We start from the raw sequence: 19,888 nt of genomic DNA on the forward strand, positions 1-19,888 counted from the left end.
CCACCATCAAAATGTTGTGCAGGGGTGTGTTTCCCATACAACGACATAACTCGCTAATTAACCTCCACAGTACGATGCACTGTTGTGGAAATGAACTAGCTAGTCACGACTGTTTCCTGAACGCGGTCGCATCTCCGTCATTTGAACCACATTGGTTCATTAGTTGTAGGGCCGTTGTTAAGGACGTCACCGAGTAATAACTTATGTTATTTAACTTAAAACAGCGCTTGCAGAGGAAGCTTAAAAATACATAGATTAAAATGCATTTATATTTAGATTGAGTGAAAGATATAGATTGTACTGCATGTTAGCTTGCTTATTGTGCCCAAGAGCATAATTTATTGTGCCCGTATGTCTCACTAACAAGGAGCTTCTAACAACAGGTCGAGAGCTGTAGTTCTAACCACGTAAGTTTGTGACACTGTTTGCGAATGTTCGTTTGGACTATATTTCGTTGATCTATGTTGATAACGACAGAACTTGCGACCATAGTTGGCTAACGATGCTTTTGGGTAACCAGGGGTGTGTTTCCCGTACAACGACGTAACTCACTGATTAACCTCCATAGTATGATGCATTGTTGTGGAAACGAACTAGCTAGTCACGACTGTTTCCCGAACACGGTCACATTTCCATCGTTTGAACCACATTAGTTCAGCAATGTAGGGCAGTTGTTAATGACGTCACCGAGTAATAATTTATGCTATTTAACTTACTAGAGATCTCTAAAATGCAGCTATATTAAACATGGCACCTGATGACTAATTTACAATTTTTTTTTTGTTCCATGTCATTTCACTTTATTTGATGTTTCATTCATCGTGGGTTCCCTCTTACGTCACACTCTGGGCTTCCCGTAGGCATTTATGTGCATATGCACTAATCAAAAACATTGCTTGCAGAGGAAGCTGAAAAATACATAGATTAAAAAGCATTTATATTTAGATTGAGTGAAAGATATAGATTGTACTGCATGTTAGTTTGCTTATTGTGCCCAATAGCATAATTTATTGAGCCCATATGTCTCACTAACAAGGAACTATGCTTCTAACAAGAGGTCGAGAGCTGTAGTTCCAACCACGCAAGTTTGTGATGCTGTTTGCGAATGTTCGTTTGAACTTTGGTTTCGGGAAACACTGAATCGTTGAACTATGTTGGTAACGACGGAACTTGTGACCATAATTGGCTAACAATGCTTTTGGGAAACGAACCCCTGAACAGCAATTTGCTCTTTGACCCTATAAACCTGTTAATATTTGTTTCAGGTGATCTGATTACACAGTTATGCTCAAAGTATTTATTCTAGCCAAAGAAATAGTTTAGAACTGAACATAACTAGAACCATGTACCATGTCTATAGAAAAGACATTTTTTGTGGTAAATGTACTTGCATCTCTAAGTTAAAACACCTTAGAGATTTAGGTGATATCTTATAAGGTGTGTATGTCATTGTAATGATCTGATATATTTGACATGGATTGACAAGAGCAGCCATGTCTCAGATCATTTTTGAATCAGTCATTTGGGATACAGGATCCTCAGGAAGACTTGTAAACTGTTCTGTGTTTAGGAGCTACTTTTAATGTTTAAATGCTTGAATTACTCATAATTGAGTCCTATGATTAGGAGCGAAATGCCCCTAAATTTTACATTTTAGCCTTAAGCATTTTAGTGAATACAGCCCTGAACATTAGACTACTAAATTCCATGAATATAAGAACAAATTTAAGTAATACTTGCCCTCACATATTTACAGAACACATAAAGGACCACCACGATGAACAGAAGTGGAGAAATTGCTACAAAAAGCCTTCGGCGTTCAGATGGGTTGGATAGTTCTGAGATGGATGACTGTGGAGGTTTTGAAATGGAGGTTTGTGGTGGCTCTGAGGAAAATAGACATTCTGTAAGATACAAGAGGCAGAAAAATAGTTAGAGGATTATAAACTGCAAATCAAATGATCCTTCACTAATTAATACCTTATAACATTAGTGACTGGTCCTACTTTAGCAACTGTTACTCTCTGCCAAATTAACAGGAAAAAGTTTTACTCTTTTTGAATCAAACTCTAAAGGTGCAGTCACATTATTTCAGCAACATCAGGCTGGCAAAAAAGGCCTATTGTCTATTGTTAAAAGATATCTTTGAAGCACAGTTCACACAGAAGTCCCTTTCAAATCAAGCAGCTTTCTGCTGGTCTGCATGTCAAATTCACCTGACCAATTAAATTGAACACACGCAAAATGACAGATTTTTTTGAACTTGCAGATTTCTATTGAAATAACTGGATTTTGCCAGCAAATTTTCGTCGAGCAATGGTAAATGTGCACTGAAAGGATCATTTGTATCTGAACACATTCCAAAATGACATCAACCTAATTTTTATGACTTTATGAACACAATTGTTACTATTTACATGACTTTTTTTCTCATAAAACTGATAGATAAACAGAAATATTGTAATAGCAAACTTACTGTTGACAACAAGTGTAGCCTTTCGTATCTCAGACGTGTTATTTCTTCTGATTACTTTTATTTCATAGAGACCGGAGTCTTTACATCTGACATCTAGAAGAATTAATATTCGTTCTCTAACTTTCAGTAAGACTCCCAGTGTTTTCACGGCTTTACAGTCCCCACGTTGGGCACAGCAACAATACTGTGCAATCTTTATTTTCTTATTTTCTCTTGTATGAGTTATCGTCACTTGATCGGCTCTGTCCAGTTCAGCCATTCCCAAAGGTATGGTAACGTTTTCTCCATCAGTTGCCACCGAATTCCACTCAGCAACACACACTGTTTGGGAAAGAAAGTATTTATAATGCTTTAGAACAGTGTTTCCCAAGTTTTTATCTTCCAAAAACAGCACCATCAATAAAGTAAAGTAATATTATTTACAAATATGCATGCATTTACATTGCTGCAGAAGTACTGACCCAGTATTCACAAAGTGAATGTGCAAAGAAGATCAAAGATCATCTTCATATCAGTCAGTACCTCAGTTACCTTCACACCCTTATATAAATGTATATATCTACACAGTATAAGCATGTGTGTGTGTGTGTGTGTGTGAGAGAGAGAGAGAATTAATAATAATAAAAACGTTATATTTTATATATATATTTTTATATATATATATATATATATATACACACACACACACACATTTATATGAAGAGTTCAGATGCAAAACCAGCTAAATCCATTTGACGTCTTTCTTTAAAAAATGCATTTTATCAGGCTCAGATGTATAGGTTTGATGGACGTATGATACGTATATCATTATCTAATTTTTGACTGAGATGGCAAAGTTGGTTTTGCATCTGAACTCTTCATATATATATATAGGCGCAAGTGTCCCTAGATGGGAAATTACATCACGTGCACGCACGGTACGTCTAATCAAATTATTGGTATTTGCTACAATAAAGGTGAAAAGAGCGCTGAGTCTGACATGTCTCTGCTCTGACACCACAGACATCCACAACAACACAATAGTTATGCAGACCTAACGGATGCTCTGCTGAGACACGCACACACAGGGGCGTAGCTGTGGTAGATTTTACACGGACTAAACACCGGCATTCAAGCGAGAGCGCGACAGCTGAAAATCGGGAACGAGCTACGCATTTCCAGTTGGTGACCTGAGCTGACTGTCTGTGCTCAAATCTCAAATGTCTGTTTACACAGATTATCTGAGGAGTCCAAATATCTCAGCACTGAATTAGATTATTTAACCGCGACATCACTAGCCTTCTGTGTTCTGTGAAAACCCACGTACTTCTTTATTATTAATTATTAATAACAGACATTTTATAATCAACAATGTGAAAATCAAGACTTTTGGGAGCGATCAGCAATGACTGAGCGCGTCTCTAGTGACTCGGGCACAAGCACGCGCGTGGCGACAAGAGCCGGAGAGGTAAAGTTAATCAACCTCGTACACGTGAAGTATCGTCGGAGCCTCAGATCCTCTGCTCTGACACACACACACGTTACACGACAGCAACTGTCACAACCCGCGCGGATTTCAACAGAACAGTAAAACTGATGCTGTCGCCGGACACCGCGGCGAACTGACCGGTGGGGTCTCGGTCTTGCTCCATACCCAACATTAACAGAGTCACCGTCACTGCTTAAATCTTTAAGCGGCTTCTTGAAAAAAAGCAAGCCCAAATCCCTATACAATAAACAGACAGTGCAGTTTACAGTTGAACTTTCCATTAAACGCTGTCTACATACCTGAAATTAATACGACGAAGACAGCCGAAGAGAATTTCATCTTTCATACGGTTCTAGAAAATCTCCCAGATCAACTTCAAAATACGTCACGCAGCGCTTGAATGTTGAAATAAAAAAGACCCGTTCTTGCTTCTTTTACCAACCAACACGGCACAAGAACACACACTACGTACGGGCTGTTTCATCGGTTCACTCGCTGTATCAGTGTTAGCTAGGCGGAGTTTTCGCTCTTGTTTTTATTCCCTGGGAGATGGGAGGAGCTGGAGCTCTAGCTCCCCCTCGCTGGAGGTAATGGGTGGAGAAAGACACCTAACCACACCCTAACCCTACATCTTACCCTATCCTAACCCTAACTTCACCCATTAGTTCACACAGAGGTGGAGCTGAAGGCCATTTGGCTTTGCAGTGAGCAGTACTTGTTCTGCACCACCAGGGGCAACAAATATTCACATATTACAAGATCGAGAAGAGAGCCTTGGATCTTCTGGTTATATCCTCTGGTGAGAAAATCCTGCTCTGTATTTTCATGCCAAATTGTAATATTTTACATTATGTACTGACAGGCACACCTACACAAATGGTTAATTCACCCCTGAGGATGAGTAAATGATGACAAATGATTTGGGTGAACTATCATTCGAGCAATATTACACAAATAAGAGTACTGTGAAGGTGTCTTTACATAGCCAAGTTAAGTCTAAAAATTCTCTGTATATGCGCAATGCAGTATAAAAGGTAGACTAACTTCTAGCTCTGACCCATTTCAAAATCTGCAGAGTATGCACTTGTAATTGCTCTGTAAATGCATTTATGTCCTTCTGAGCAGCATTAAACAGTATGTAAAGACACATATATGCTACTTTCAGAAGTGCTTCTGTACCATCTTTGAAATGTAATTTGGCATTAGACTCTAGATTGGTCTAGATCAGGGGATGAGTCCACAGATAACTACAGCCTGCTTTTACAGATTCTAACAGCACAATTACAAGTGTATAGCTTTTACATAACTCACACATTGATACACTCACATTACCACTGACTAGCATAACAATGTAAGTTAAAAATGAGTTAAAAAAATCCCCACACCTGTATACAATGATACACACACCACTCTTGTAATATGGCTAATCAAATTGATATATAACAGACATTAATCCATAATTACAAAAGTAATAAGTCAAATGAAAGACTGCTACCAAGGCTTAAAAAAGTGCAGTTTTTTTCCATTCTTGTTTGGAGATTAATCCACTGTTTTTTTCTATGTAAGATGATCTTGGAGATTGCAACAAAGTTGCATTAAAACCCGGCCAGATATCCTCCTTCATTGCTATTCAAAGTGGGAAAGTGCATCATTTATGACACTTTTTTTCTTCTTTTTTGGTATTATTTCATCTGATGGATGTGTACATATTTACCATTTTAAATTTGTATTTAAGGGTTGAACAAATGTCATTTTGTATTTGGAGGAGGAGGAGCAACAAAGGCAATTCCCTCTTGTCCTGCAGTTTTGGAATAAAATCAAGTCTTCATTATTGTGGGAGAAATGGCACAGAAGCAAGACCATATTTTACAAGCAGTTGATACATGCTTTCAGTTATTTTACATTTTGAACACTGACTCTCCCAAGCCTATTGCTGCTGTTGTTGCATTGTCTGTACTAGCTGTTCTGTTTGTGTATTTGTGAATTTATATTTATCTTGTAAACTAATACAATTGCTAGTAACCTAAGAACGTGATTAATAACACATTTCAACCAGTTATTTAATATAATAGAAGTACTTGCAACTTCAAATGTAATGGAAATAAAGTGTTTTCAAAATATTTGTATACTGTATATTATGTTTTAATTACATAATAATAATAATAATAATAATAATAATAATAGTCAAGTCAAGTCAAGTCACCTTTATTTGTATACCGCCTTTAACAATACAGAATTGTGACAAGGCGGCTGTACAGTATTAAATAGGAAACAGTACATCAACAATGCCAAAGGCAACATTAAACACTCACATTATAGGTAAAGGTAGTTAATCAAAAACAATAAAATAAAATGCAATATCGTGTGAAGAGAAAGTGTCCCCAACTAAGCAAGCCAGAGGCGACAGCGGCAAGGAACCAAAACTCCATCAGTGACAAATGGAGAAAAAAACCTTGGGAGAAACCAGGCTCAGTCGGGGGGCCAGTTCTCCTCTGGCCAAAGTTCCCGTGGTCTTGGGCCGACAGCCGTCTAGGTGATGTGGTCTTTAATTTGGGTCCGTCTCTGGGGCTCATCTAGTTGATGTGGACTCCGCTGACATTCAGGGCTGTAGAGGTCGTCTCTAGGTGCTGAACCACCGTCTGGGCTGGGTTCGGACTGGATCCGGGGGACTGCAGTGACCATCTGATCTGGATACGGACTGGATCTGGTGGTTAATGTGACCTCGGAATAAGAGAGAAACAGACTAATATTAGCGTAGATGCCATTCTTCTGACGATGCACCGAGTACATCGGGTGTTATGGGAAGTGTTCCCGGTTCCGGTTGACCTAATTAGTGCAGCCTAACAATCCTTTAACGGATTTGAATTATAAGAATGTGGATTTGTTATGTGTAAGCAAGGTTAAAGAGATGGGTCTTTAATCTAGATTTAAACTGACAGAGTGTGTCTGCGTCCCGAACATTGTAGGGTAGATTGTTCCAGAGTTTGGGTGCTAAATAAGAAAAAGATCTGCCGCCCGCGGTTGATTTTGATATTCTCAGTATTATCAAATTGCCAGAGTTTTGAGAATGCAGCGGACGTGAGGGACTATAATGCGATAAGAGCTCACTCAGGTACTGGGGAGCTAAACCATTCAGGGCTTTATAAGTAATTAGCAGGATTTTAAAATCTATACGATGTTTAATAGGGAGCCAGTGCAGTGTAGACAGAACCGGGCTAATATGATCATACTTTTTGGTTCTAGTAAGAACTCTAGCTGCTGCATTTTGGACCAGCTGGAGTTTGTTTATTAAGCGAGCAGAACAACCACCCAATAAAGCATTACAATAATCTAACCGTGAGGTCATAAACGCATGAATTAATGTTTCAGCATTTGACATTGAGAGCATAGGTCGTAGTTTAGATATATTTTTGAGATGGAAAAATGCAGTTTTGCAAATACTAGAGATGTGGTTTTCAAATGAAAGATTACCATCAAATAGCACACCTAGGTTCCTAACTGATGACGAAGAATTTACAGAACAGCCATCAAGTATTAGACAGTGTTGTAGGTTATTACACGCTGAGGTTTTAGGCCCAATAACTAACACCTCTGTTTTTTCAGAATTTAGCAGTAAGAAATTACTTGTCATCCAATTTTTTAACTCAACTACACAATCCATTAGTTTTTCAAATTGGTACATTTCGCCAGGCCGCGAAGAAATATAGAGCTGGGTATCATCAGCATAGCAGTGAAAGCTAACACCATATTTCCTGATGATATCACCCAAGGGTAACATGTAAAGCGTAAAGAGTAACGGCCCTAGTACTGAGCCTTGTGGTACTCCATACTGCACTTGAGATCGATATGATACCTCATCATTTACTGCCACGAATTGATGGCGGTCAGATAGATACGATTTGAACCATGCCAATGCACTACCACTAATGCCAACATAATTCTCAAGTCTATTCAAGAGAATGTTGTGGTCAACAGTATCAAACGCAGCACTAAGATCCAGTAGCACTAACAGAGAGATACAACCACGATCGGATGACAAGAGTACTATAATAATAATAATAATAATACCAGAATGGTTAAAGCAACATTTTGGGCAAATAACCCAACAAATTAGTTATTTTATAACCCAATGCACTGGGTAAAACTCACTACCCAATTCATTGGGTTAAAATAACCCAACATTAGGTAGGTGCTATAGTAACTCACTATTGTCTATCATTATCTGTTGAGTCATTTTTAACCAAACTGGTTCATGCAGGTTTTTACAGGAATGACTTTCAGATGGCAGCGCACACACATGTGAGAATGCATTCTCGGTCCTCTTCAGTCACAGTTTATGAGTATGCGCACTGTTGTGTTCTTTTGTACATATTGGCCAATAGGTGGCGGTAGTAGTGTGTACTATGGGTAAGTGGGTACTAGGTGGAAGAGAGACGTCGAAGTCGTCCTTTTTTTCTGTTCTGCATGCGCTGTACCGTTGTACTGCTTCATCTAGTTAATTAAAGGATTCTTTATGTGAGAACGCCTCTTCATTGTTTCTCGCTAAGGATTTAACACGCACACACATTCTCGATCCTCTTCAGTCATAGTTTATGAGTATGCGCACACACATACTCTGTCCTCTTCAGCGCACACACATACTCTGTCCTCTTCAGTCACACAGTTTATGAGTATGCGCACACACATACTCTGTCCTCTTCAGCGCACACACATACTCTGTCCTCTTCAGTCACACAGTTTATGAGTATGCGCACACACATACTCTGTCCTCTTCAGCGCACACACATACTCGATCCTCTTCAGTCATAGTTTATGAGTATGCGCACACACATACTCTGTCCTCTTCGCACACACATACTCTGTCCTCTTCAGCGCACACACATACTCTGTCCGCTTACAGTCCTCTTCAGTCATAGTTTATGAGTATGTGCACACACATACTCTGTCCTCTTCAGCGCACACACATACTCTGTCCTCTTCAGTCATAGTTTATGAGTATGCGCACACACACTCTGTCCTCTTCAGTCCTTTTGAGTATGCGCACACACATACTCTGTCCTCTTCAGTCACACAGTTTATGAGTATGCGCACACACATACTCTGTCCTCCAGCGCACACACATACTCTTCCTCTTCAGTCACAGTTTATGAGTATGCGCACACACATACTCTGTCCTCTTCAGCGCACACACATACTCTGATCCTCTTCAGTCATAGTTTATGAGTATGCGCGCACACATACTCTGTCCTCTTCAGCGCACACACATACTCGATCCTCTTCAGTCATAGTTTATGAGTATGCGCACACACATACTCTGTCCTCTTCAGCGCACACACATACTGTCCTCTTCAGTCATAGTTTATTTATGAGTATGCGCACACACATACTCTGTCCTCTTCAGCGCACACACATACTCTGTCCTCTTCAGTCACACAGTTTATGAGTATGCGCACACACATACTCTGTCCTCTTCAGCGCACACACATACTCTGTCCCTCTTCAGTCCACAGTTTATGAGTATGCGCACACACATACTCTGTCCTCTTCAGCGCACACACATACTCGATCCTCTTCAGTCATAGTTTATGAGTATGCGCACACACATACTCTGTCCTCTTCAGCGCACACACATACTCTGTCCTCTTCAGTCACACAGTTTATGAGTATGCGCACACACATACTCTGTCCTCTTCAGCGCACACACATACTCTGTCCTCTTCAGCGCACACACATACTCGATCCTCTTCAGTCATAGTTTATGAGTATGCGCACACACATACTCTGTCCTCTTCAGCGCACACACATACTCTGTCCTCTTCAGCGCACACACATACTCTGTCCTCTTCAGCGCACACACATACTCTGTCCTCTTCAGTCATAGTTTATCAGTCATGTTTGCACACACATACTCTGTCCTCTTCAGCGCACACACATACTCTGTCCTCTTCAGTCATAGTTTATGAGTATGCGCACACACATACTCTGTCCTCTTCAGTCATAGTTTATGAGTATGCGCACACACATACTCTGTCCTCTTCAGTCACACAGTTTATGAGTATGCGCACACACATACTCTGTCCTCTTCAGCGCACACACATACTCTGTCCTCTTCAGTCATAGTTTATGAGTATGCGCACACACATACTCTGTCCTCTTCAGCGCACACACATACTCTGTCCTCTTCAGTCATAGTTTATGAGTATGCGCACACACATACTCTGTCCTCTTCAGCGCACACACATCTGTCCTCTGTCCTCTTATGAGTATGCGCACAGTCATAGTTTATGAGTATGCGCACACACATACTCTGTCCTCTTCAGCGCACACACATACTCTGTCTTCTTCAGTCACACAGTTTATGACATACTCTGTCCTCTTCAGCGCACACACATACTCGATCCTCTTCAGTCATAGTTTACGAGTATGCGCACACACATACTCTGTCCTCTTCAGCGCACACACATACTCTGTCCTCTTCAGCGCACACACATACTCTGTCTTCTTCAGTCACACAGTTTATGAGTATGCGCACACACATACTCTGTCCTCTTCAGTCATAGTTTATGAGTATGCGCACACACATACTCTGTCCTCTTCAGCGCACACACATTCTCGATCCTCTTCAGTCACAGTTTATGAGTATGCGCACCAGTGGCGGTTTTAGACATGGGCGAACGGGGCAGCCGCCGGGAGGAAGTCTCGCCCGGGGAGCAATTCAGTGTAGAACCGCCACTGATGCGCACACACATACTCATTTTTCTTCATAACATGCTCTCAGAACTGAAAGGGTGTTATGTTCTTAAAGGGGAACAGCACAATAAATGAACACTTAAACTGTTTCAGTCGTCATTATTGAAAACAATGAATTAAACATTATACTAAGCATTTATGACTAATATTAGTCATAACACAGGTTCATTAATGGATTACAGAATTGGGGAAAGTTGCAGCATACCATAAGAGCATCTTTACCATACTATATCATTTTACTTACCTAAAAGTGTGAATATATAAAGAAACATGGACTTAATTCTTGTAACTGTTGTACTATGAATTGCTACATTGCTTGTCATCGCAAATGTTACAAAGTTTAACGATTAAACGTCTTAAACACAACATTATTACACAACACTTTGATGTGTTATGCATGCTTATAGTTTTATGGTTTATTATTTTAGTTTTTCTAGTGATAAAGTATCTTTATGATATGTATGGAAGCCTGTTTCCGCCACTGAATAAAAACTAATAATGAAAAAAAGGTTATTGCGACTTGTTATCTCACAATTCTGACTTTTTTTCTCAGAATTGTGAGATATAAAATTAAAATGTGGAGTTATAAAATCGCAGCTGGATGATATAAACTTGCAATTGCGAGTTATAAAGTCAGAATTCCGAGATATAAAGTCGCAATTCTGAGAAATTAAGTCAGACTTGTGAGGTATAAACTCGCAATTCTCTAAACATATTAGTTTTTTTTCTCCATAACTGAGATTATAACTCGCAATTGCGAGTTTGTATCTCATAATAAAACAAAAATTAAATCCATAAAATGAACCCCTAAAATGCCCCTAAGCTGTTCATCAATCACAGCGCAGTGGGACAGCTAACCAATCACAACACATTTCATTTTTCAGAAGGTGGGCCTTCATTAAACCTGGAACTAATCGAGCCATATGTGCCAGGCAGGGAGAAATGAATTGTAATAATGTAAATTATATTAAAAATAATGCGTTTTTTGAACCACAAAGCATGTTCTAGTATGCCAAAACAAAATCAAGACTCTGTAAAAGAGCATAATAGGACCCCTTTAAAGCACAGAATCCTTTGACACTCAGTCAAGCTTCCATTCAATGTACTATTTCTAATGCATTCAAACTTCCACTCTGTCTGTCTGTGTCTATCTCTCTATCGCACTAGCCAAGCCTAGCAACTATAATCATGCTAGTAACTTGCTAATCATTCTAACAACATGCTAGTAACATGCTAGAAAACTTGTTAGAAACATGCTAAGTATATGCTAATCATGCACCATACTAATCATCTAATCCAGGGGTGGCAGCCCTGTGAGTTCAGCTCCAACCCAAATAAAAACTCACCTGATTGTAGCTACCTAGTAACGCTTCAGATCTTGATTAGCTTGTTCAGGTGTGTTTGATTAGGGTTAAAGCAAAACTCAGCAGGGCTGTGGCTCTCCAGGACCGACGTTCGTCACCCCTGAGCACAAAAAAAAAATTCATTCTTTTACAGGTGCTTTAAACTTTCAGGCTAGGCTGAAAAACCTAAAGTTTGCCTTGACAAACTTTTTAAACTAGTGAAACTGAATCATTATTATTACTTTCACTTTATCATTATTATGACTGTTTTTGAGAATTATGGAACCAGATGAGAAAACACCAGTCAAAGTTGTGGGAAAGGCACAAAATATTTATTTCATTAAAATATAGACATGTAAGAACATGGCAAGAAATAAGCAAGACACTGAATAAATAACGCATTACATTTGTAAAATACAGAATAATTTTACTTTCCCCTTCAAATTTACGAATGAATATATACTTTCATAGAGCACTGACATTTGACTCATAGTGACCACAAAACAGTGAAGAGATAGGATGTTTTTATCCAAATCTACCTCACTACAATGCCTCAACAGTCAATTTTACCAGTGTGACAGGAAACAAAACTGGCTTAAAAGGGACTCTACTAATATACTTGTGAAAAATGAATAACAGCATCTGGTAGTTTGGCAGGTTTAGTCCAAATCTGATTAAATACTGATCTGACTGAATCTGGTTTCTATAGCAGTGACTGGTGCTATTGACCTAAAAAGTGACAATGGAGCGATCAGACTAAAACAGATTTCCAGAAATAGGATTTGAACAGCATTTCAAGCCATATAGGAATGTGGCTTCAAACAGTATTGTACAAAGTTTATTTCATGTGCTTTTTTGCTGTTCACACTTACTACATATGACTGGGTTCCAATCAGATATGCTAAAAATCACATTCGAACAAACAATGCTGAAGTGTGGACTGATAAGTGTTTTATGACACTCAAGTCAAGTATTGAGCAGATCTTCAGTGTTTTCTCTACAGTGGTTAAAAGAGACTAGACAACCGCTGCCACTTTGTTCATGTATTATTCTGGAGACACTGCATCTGTAATGAAAACAACAAACATATCCTTTATGATAAAGTCATGTGATGCATAAAAAGAGGTAACTTACAGATCAGTAAGGAGCTTCATACCTGTAGACGGCAGGGAGTTTCTCTGGCTTCTTCATCATCAGCTGCTGGATCACATTTCTGACAGTCAACACACACACACACAAACATAATTATGTCATGTAAATCAAATCAAATAAAAATTATGCTGAAATTACAGTTTAAATGTATACATTTCAGGTTTATACATTTAAACATTTAAAAACAAGCAAATAATTTAATAATTAACATATTCAGACATACCACATTTGTTAACTGATTAACTTTCATCCATACAGGAACATTATAGTTGATTTTCAATTAGCAATGAACTTTTCCCTCAGAGCTTAACAATTTTAAACACTGACTAATAGTGAATTAACAGTGACCAAGATAAATGTTTTAATTAATTTAATTTTTAATCTGTGTAATGTACCCATGTAATGGACCCAATCTCAGAACTACCATGGGATGTACTGACATTTTATTGAAAGAATAAACAAGCTGAAAACCCTTTAAATGCTGAAAAGGCATCTCTAAGCATTTTAAGTCTGGGTTTAACAGCTACTTTTAGCATTAAAATACTTGGCAAATTATAAATGGGAAAATATACAGCTCCTAAAATTAAGGACATTACTCCTAAATTTCCACATTGCACTGTAAAAAACAACAACAAAAAAAAGGTTGTTGAGTCAACTTAAAATAATTTGTTCCTGTGCTGCCTTAAAATTTGAAGTTCAGTCAACTCAAGTGAGATTAGTCAACTTGAAATGTTAAGTTATATTAAGTGACAACTTAGATATTCAAGTTGACTAAACGTATACTCGGCTGCCTTAAAATTGTAAGTTGGGTCAAGATGTCACTTAGTAAAATGTAACATTTCAAGTTGACCAAACCTTTTTTAAGTTGACTGAACTTAAATTTTTAAGGCGCAAAATATTTTTTTTTTTGTGAATATGGCACAAAATCATTAGATCTGCAGCACTGCTCATAGCCTATATCCACCCATAAACGTAATAGTAACATATACTTACCCTCATGCATTTCTTCCTCCAGAATAAAAAACACGACCACCCCCAAGGCGATGACTGGAAGAATCAGTAAAGCATATGGCCACTGGTGTTCAGAGGAGCTGGGAGGATTCTTGATGGAGGTGTGTAGTGGTGCTTTAGTGGAGGAAAATGCTGGTTCTGTAAAATACAACAATGGGTGCACTTACATTATTATGCTACTATATTATCATTTATATAGTCAGTGGCACAAAATGGACTTGACAGGCCCAACTGACCAGTTCTACTTCAGCAACTGCTAACATCTGTCAAAAAGCTTTTACTCCTTTTGAATCATTGTCTATGAAGGATCTGTTTGTTTGCATAGGTTTTTACACAAATTAAGTTATGCAAACAGTCAGATCAGTAAGATCACCTAAATCAGGGGTGCTCAACCCTGTTCCTGGTGATCTACCTTCCTGCAGAGTTCAGCTCCAACCCTGATGAAACACACCTGAACCAACTAATTAGGATCTGAAGGAGCACTTGATAATTACAGACAGGTGTGTTTGATTAGGGTTGGAACTAAAATCTGCAGGAAGGTAGATCTCCAGGAACACGCTTGGGCACCCCTGGCCTAAATGTTATCACTTATAATTATTTTCAACAACTGCAGCTTTAAAAAAAAAATCATTTGCCTGTTTGGATTCACAGTCACTGCAGTTTTAATTTATGCTATTGTGTAAATAAAATCATTTCTTATGAAAATGTTACAAATCATTCTGGCACAAGAAAGAATAACATTAACTTGATTTTGACAACTTTTTAAGGAACAATTGCATTATTTTTCTCATATCCTTGATTGTGGAACACTACAGGCAAACAGACATATAATATTAAGATACTCACTTTTGACAACAAGTGTAGCTTTTATCTCAGACACCGCCTTCCCAGTGATGATTTTTGCTTCATAGTGGCCTGAGTTGTTGAAGCTGACACGCTGAAGAATTAAGGTTCCCTGTTTAATGCGCAATAAGACTCCAGGTGTTTCACGACAACACGTCTTTCACCGTGTGCGCAGAACTGCACAATCAAACGTGCTTTTTCCTCGAGTGGCTGTCTCCAGTTCTGCAGTTTTGAAGGATATGGTAACATCTTCTCCAACAGTTGTCTCCAACTTCAACTCCGGAACACACACAGCGACTGTTTGGGACAGAAAGAATTTTTTTCTGTAAGGTAGAAGTACTATTTGGCATTTCACTCTAATCTGCTCACGTCCTGCTCACTCGTGCAGTTTGAGCCGCGTTTCCTCGCGTTTTTCTCGAACCTAAAGAAAACGATTAAGTCTGCTGCCAGTCCAGTTTTAGAGTTGAATAAAAACAAGCAGCTTACCTATGGGGTTATTTTGTGTCTTTATTATTCAAACAAAAATACTGTGTTTGAGAGTAAAACTAAGTATTTTGTAATTAAAAAATAAAAGTTTGCAAAAAAAAGTCTTCTTAAATCTCAAAAATAAAGAAATTGATAACAAAAGTATTTGCAGTGCATGTACTTTTCTTTACAATCTTTATTTTTCTTTGCGCACTTCAAACACTTTTCATCGCGAAACCACAAGTTTTGCTCTCCTTTCTGCTTTCTTTTTTTGCGAGTCTAAAATTTTTGTTTGCGAGTTAAAAAGTTTTGCTTGCGAGTAAGCTGTATCTCAGTGGGCGGTCTCTACCTACCAGGATGAAAGGCCTTTTTCTATTGGTCACTCTCGATTGAAGTGACCACGCCCACTACGTTGTGCCGCCACTGCCGCCGCCAGGCGCCAGTCTGACTGAGGAGCGAGCGAGGTTCAGCCATGGCGAACAACAGCAACAACAGGTCGTTTACTGGATAAGATAACCAAGTGAACTTATGTAGTCTCTCTTCTCATGCTCACATATTTAAATACGTAACGTTAGCTAAGCCCGCCTGTATAGTTCGGCGATACCGTTAAATAGAGGGGCACGAGATGACTCGGATGACGATTGTAATCAAGGTAAAGACCATTATGACATGCAAGAGTCGTACAGTAGCGGTATTAACATTAAGTGACATGGCATTTGACACGCGGAAGGTGCGGGAGCAGTGACACTTTCAGCAGTGACACAGTCCATCGGCATATGTCAAAGAAAACTGTAAGTGTCACTGGCACTGAGCAGTAGCATGCGCCAGTGGCTTCCGTGCGTCAGATGCCATGTCACTTAATGTTAATACCGCTACTGTACGACTCTTGCATGTCATAATGGTCTTTACCTTGATTACAATCGTCATCCGAGTCATCTCGTGCCCCTCTATTTAACGGTATCGCCGAACTACAGGCGGGCTTAGCTAACGTTACGTATTTAAATATGTGAGCATGAGAAGAGAGACTACATAAGTTCACTTGTCACTGAGTTTAAGACGTTAACTTGGTTATCTTATCCAGTAAACGACCTGTTGTTGCTGTTGTTCGCCATGGCTGAACCTCGCTTGCTCCCATAGATATATATACTGACTAGATGTCGCCTCTGACGCTGCTGTCCATAGGAACGATGCGTCAGCGCGGCCGCCATCTTGGGTCGGGGGAAGCCGCGTCTACTCTGCATTAGTTAACATTGGCAGAGAACTATCAACGATTAAAATCACCTTAATTTGCTTAATTTTCAACCGATTTTCAAGCCGTTTGGTTTATTATAAATGTCAGACATATATTTATGATAGAACATAGATTAATTAATTATTTTACTTATATGATATAAGTAAAATAATTAATCTATGTTCTATCATAAATATGTGATATATCATATACAATACAATACTTAGACACACGTACATAACTAATTAATTTGTTCTACAATGCACAAAACAATTACAAGGATGCTGATAGTGGTATGAAAAAAACATGAATAATATAAAATAAAGTATATATAAAATATAAATAAATAGATAAATAATAGAGCAAAATTTAAATTAATAAAGGCATGAGTTAAACAAACAAAGCGGAAAAAAAACAAAACAATTATGGACGTCCTGACCAACAGACCTCAGAATGTTAGGATGGGGAACCTAACATCTGCATCTAGGCAGAAATTAAATCATCATAAATCGTCCAAATCTCAAATGATTTTTTTTAGTTTTTTGGTTTGTTCCAACTGACAGACATGTATTTATGATCGAGTCCAGAGAAAATTGAAGCTTTTGATATTAATCTACTTCAAAACTAGGTGTAAGTTTATTATTCTTCCACTTCAGTGAACTTAAAATTAACTATTGTTACTTACCTTAGCCTAGTCTACTGCACACAAAATGGCTACAGCAGGGTTGCTGCAGGATTTTTAAGCTCAAATTTAAGACTTTTTAAGACCTTTTTTAAGACCTGCACAAATAAAATTAATACCATATGAGCAGGGTAAGGCAATGTCTATGGTTAAATATTAAACTGTAAAATGACTGTAAACTACTGTAAAAAACGATTTACAGTTCAGATTTTTCACAAAAACAAAAGGTTTTATAAAGTGATACATTTCACATTTCTTTAAAGTGTCAATTTTTAAGTAAATAGAAAAAAGTATTCCTTTTATTAATTGAAACAATTATTATCAATAAATTATTATATTAATTTAAAAAACATACAAATACATGTTAGTGTTTAGATTTTTATGATGAATTATCTTCTAACTGATCCACCAGTTCACATTTACAGCTCTGCATGTTTGCAGGGTAAAAACATGGGTCGCTTTTCGCTTTGGTCTGAACAAAAACAACCTCAATACTATGTTCCTGCAAAACCACATTTCTGGGACCCTATTTTTTGAGACAGCACCATCTAGCAATTCCATTTCAACAAAGAAATATCAAACAGACGCAAAGACTAGATCCATTGAAACTATTTTTTTTTTTTTTTAATCTTTCCATCTTATTTTTAATGTAAAAGCTGACAAAGTTGAGTGTTCAAAGGGGTGTCAGCAATCTCCATTTAGCCCATTTAACGGTCCAAAACAGTTCATTGTGCTGCTGGATGTTGTAAATTAGTATTTGTATTCAAATTATTTTAAATTTATTAAAGTACTAATAAACACACTAATTTGTATGGCAATTGTTTTACTGTTTACTTCACTTTGTTAAGTGGGTCACACGTCAGACATGAAGCGCAGCAGCTAATGAACTGAAGTCTAGAATATATTGAAATAAATTAGGCTAAATATTTCAGGGGTAAGTTTAGGATTAGGTGTTGGCTAGGACAATAATTAAGTGTATACAATTAAACAACTAAATTCAGTATTTCCTTAAAAATATAATATACAGAATTGAATAGCTACTGCTATACATAGTATGAGCTGTTAATGCATACATAATACAAATAAATAAATACAATAAAATAAAATAAAAATAAATAATTTAAAAAAAAATTACAGGGTCCTAAAAATGCGGTTCTGAAACTACAGCCTCCTGTATTGCAAGAATACCCTACTCAAAACAACAGACTTATTGAAAATGCACATTCAATCTCTGCCAGCAGAGGGCGCATTCGGAACTGCAGACATGTGTTTCCCCAGTAACCGCAGTACACAAAGCAGCTCAGCACCGGACTCTGAACGCGCAGCGCTCATGTTTATTTAACGAAATCACAGCCTTCTGAAGTTTAATCGTGACACTAAGCTGTATCGCAATTCTGGTCTTCCCGTGCCTAAAATTTAAGACCTCTTAATCATAATTAAGACTTTCTTGTACAATTTAAGACTTTTTATGACCTTAAATTTGATAAACTAAATTTAAGACTTTTTAAGGACCTGCGGGAACCCTTCTACAATGGTGTGATATCCATACTTAAAAATACATGTTAATTAAAACATTTGAATTGTACTGGTTTATTTTGTACATCAGCAAACCTGCAATACAATGACCCAGCGTAAAATGGTTATATAACACAAAAACAAACATATGTGCGTACGTAGTGTGAAAACATCTTCCAGTATTTACAACGGCTTATTAAATGATTAGGCTACAGTATATAACACAGGTTAACCATTCTTTGAAAACATCCAGTTCATGAAAAACTTTGGCGCTTCCTTCAGATCCCCGACCTAAGATGGCGGCGATGTTGACGTATGCTTAGAGGCCCAAGGTGACATCTAGTCAGTATAAATATATATGGCTTGCTCCTCAGTCAGACTGGCGCCTGGCGGCGGCAGTGGCGGCACAACGTAGTGGGCGTGGTCACTTCAATCGAGAGTGACCAATAGAAAAAGGCCTTTCATCCTGGTAGGTAGAGACCGCCCACTGAGATACAGCTTACTCGCAAGCAAAACTTTTTAACTCGCAAACAAAAATTTTAGACTCGCAAAAAAAGAAAGCAGAAAGGAGAGCAAAACTTGTGGTTTCGCGATGAAAAGTGTTTGAAGTGTGCAAAGAAAAATAAAGATTGTAAAGAAAAGTACATGCACTGCAAATACTTTTGTTATCAATTTCTTTATTTTTGAGATTTAAGAAGACTTTTTTTGCAAACTTTTATTTTTTAATTACAAAATACTTAGTTTTACTCTCAAACACAGTATTTTTGTTTGAATAATAAAGACACAAAAATAACCCCATACTTACCTGCAACTAATGCCGATATGAAAAAGAATATGCTCATCTTTAATACAGCTCTGAAGAATCTCCTAGAGGTGCTGCATTCGACTGACTCTACAGACAAACCAAAGCTAGAGGTATATCTATATTTAGAGCGTCTGTAATGGTGGGGAA

General features: G+C 38.0%; 2 long non-coding RNA genes across 3 annotated transcripts; both read right to left on the minus strand.

Moving 5' to 3' along the window:
* Positions 1-1,392: 1,392 nt before the first annotated feature.
* On the minus strand, positions 1,393-5,970 carry LOC127159051 (uncharacterized). Its single transcript, XR_007826348.1, has 3 exons — positions 4,244-5,970; positions 2,477-2,797; positions 1,393-1,904 (listed from the first exon to the last, which is right to left on the minus strand). It is a non-coding gene; the product is annotated as an uncharacterized LOC127159051 (long non-coding RNA).
* A 6,368-nt stretch (positions 5,971-12,338) lies between these two features.
* LOC127159049 (uncharacterized) lies at positions 12,339-19,888 on the minus strand. 2 transcript variants are annotated; one of them, XR_007826346.1, is made up of 5 exons: positions 19,742-19,888; positions 15,047-15,529; positions 14,183-14,338; positions 13,194-13,250; positions 12,339-13,103 (listed from the first exon to the last, which is right to left on the minus strand). It is a non-coding gene; the product is annotated as an uncharacterized LOC127159049 (long non-coding RNA). The 2 variants fall into 2 exon arrangements; XR_007826347.1 differs by having other exon boundaries at positions 12,340-13,103; positions 15,047-15,340.

Source organism: Labeo rohita, unplaced genomic scaffold (genome assembly GCF_022985175.1).
Source record: "Labeo rohita strain BAU-BD-2019 unplaced genomic scaffold, IGBB_LRoh.1.0 scaffold_188, whole genome shotgun sequence".
Lineage (NCBI taxonomy): Eukaryota > Metazoa > Chordata > Actinopteri > Cypriniformes > Cyprinidae > Labeo > Labeo rohita.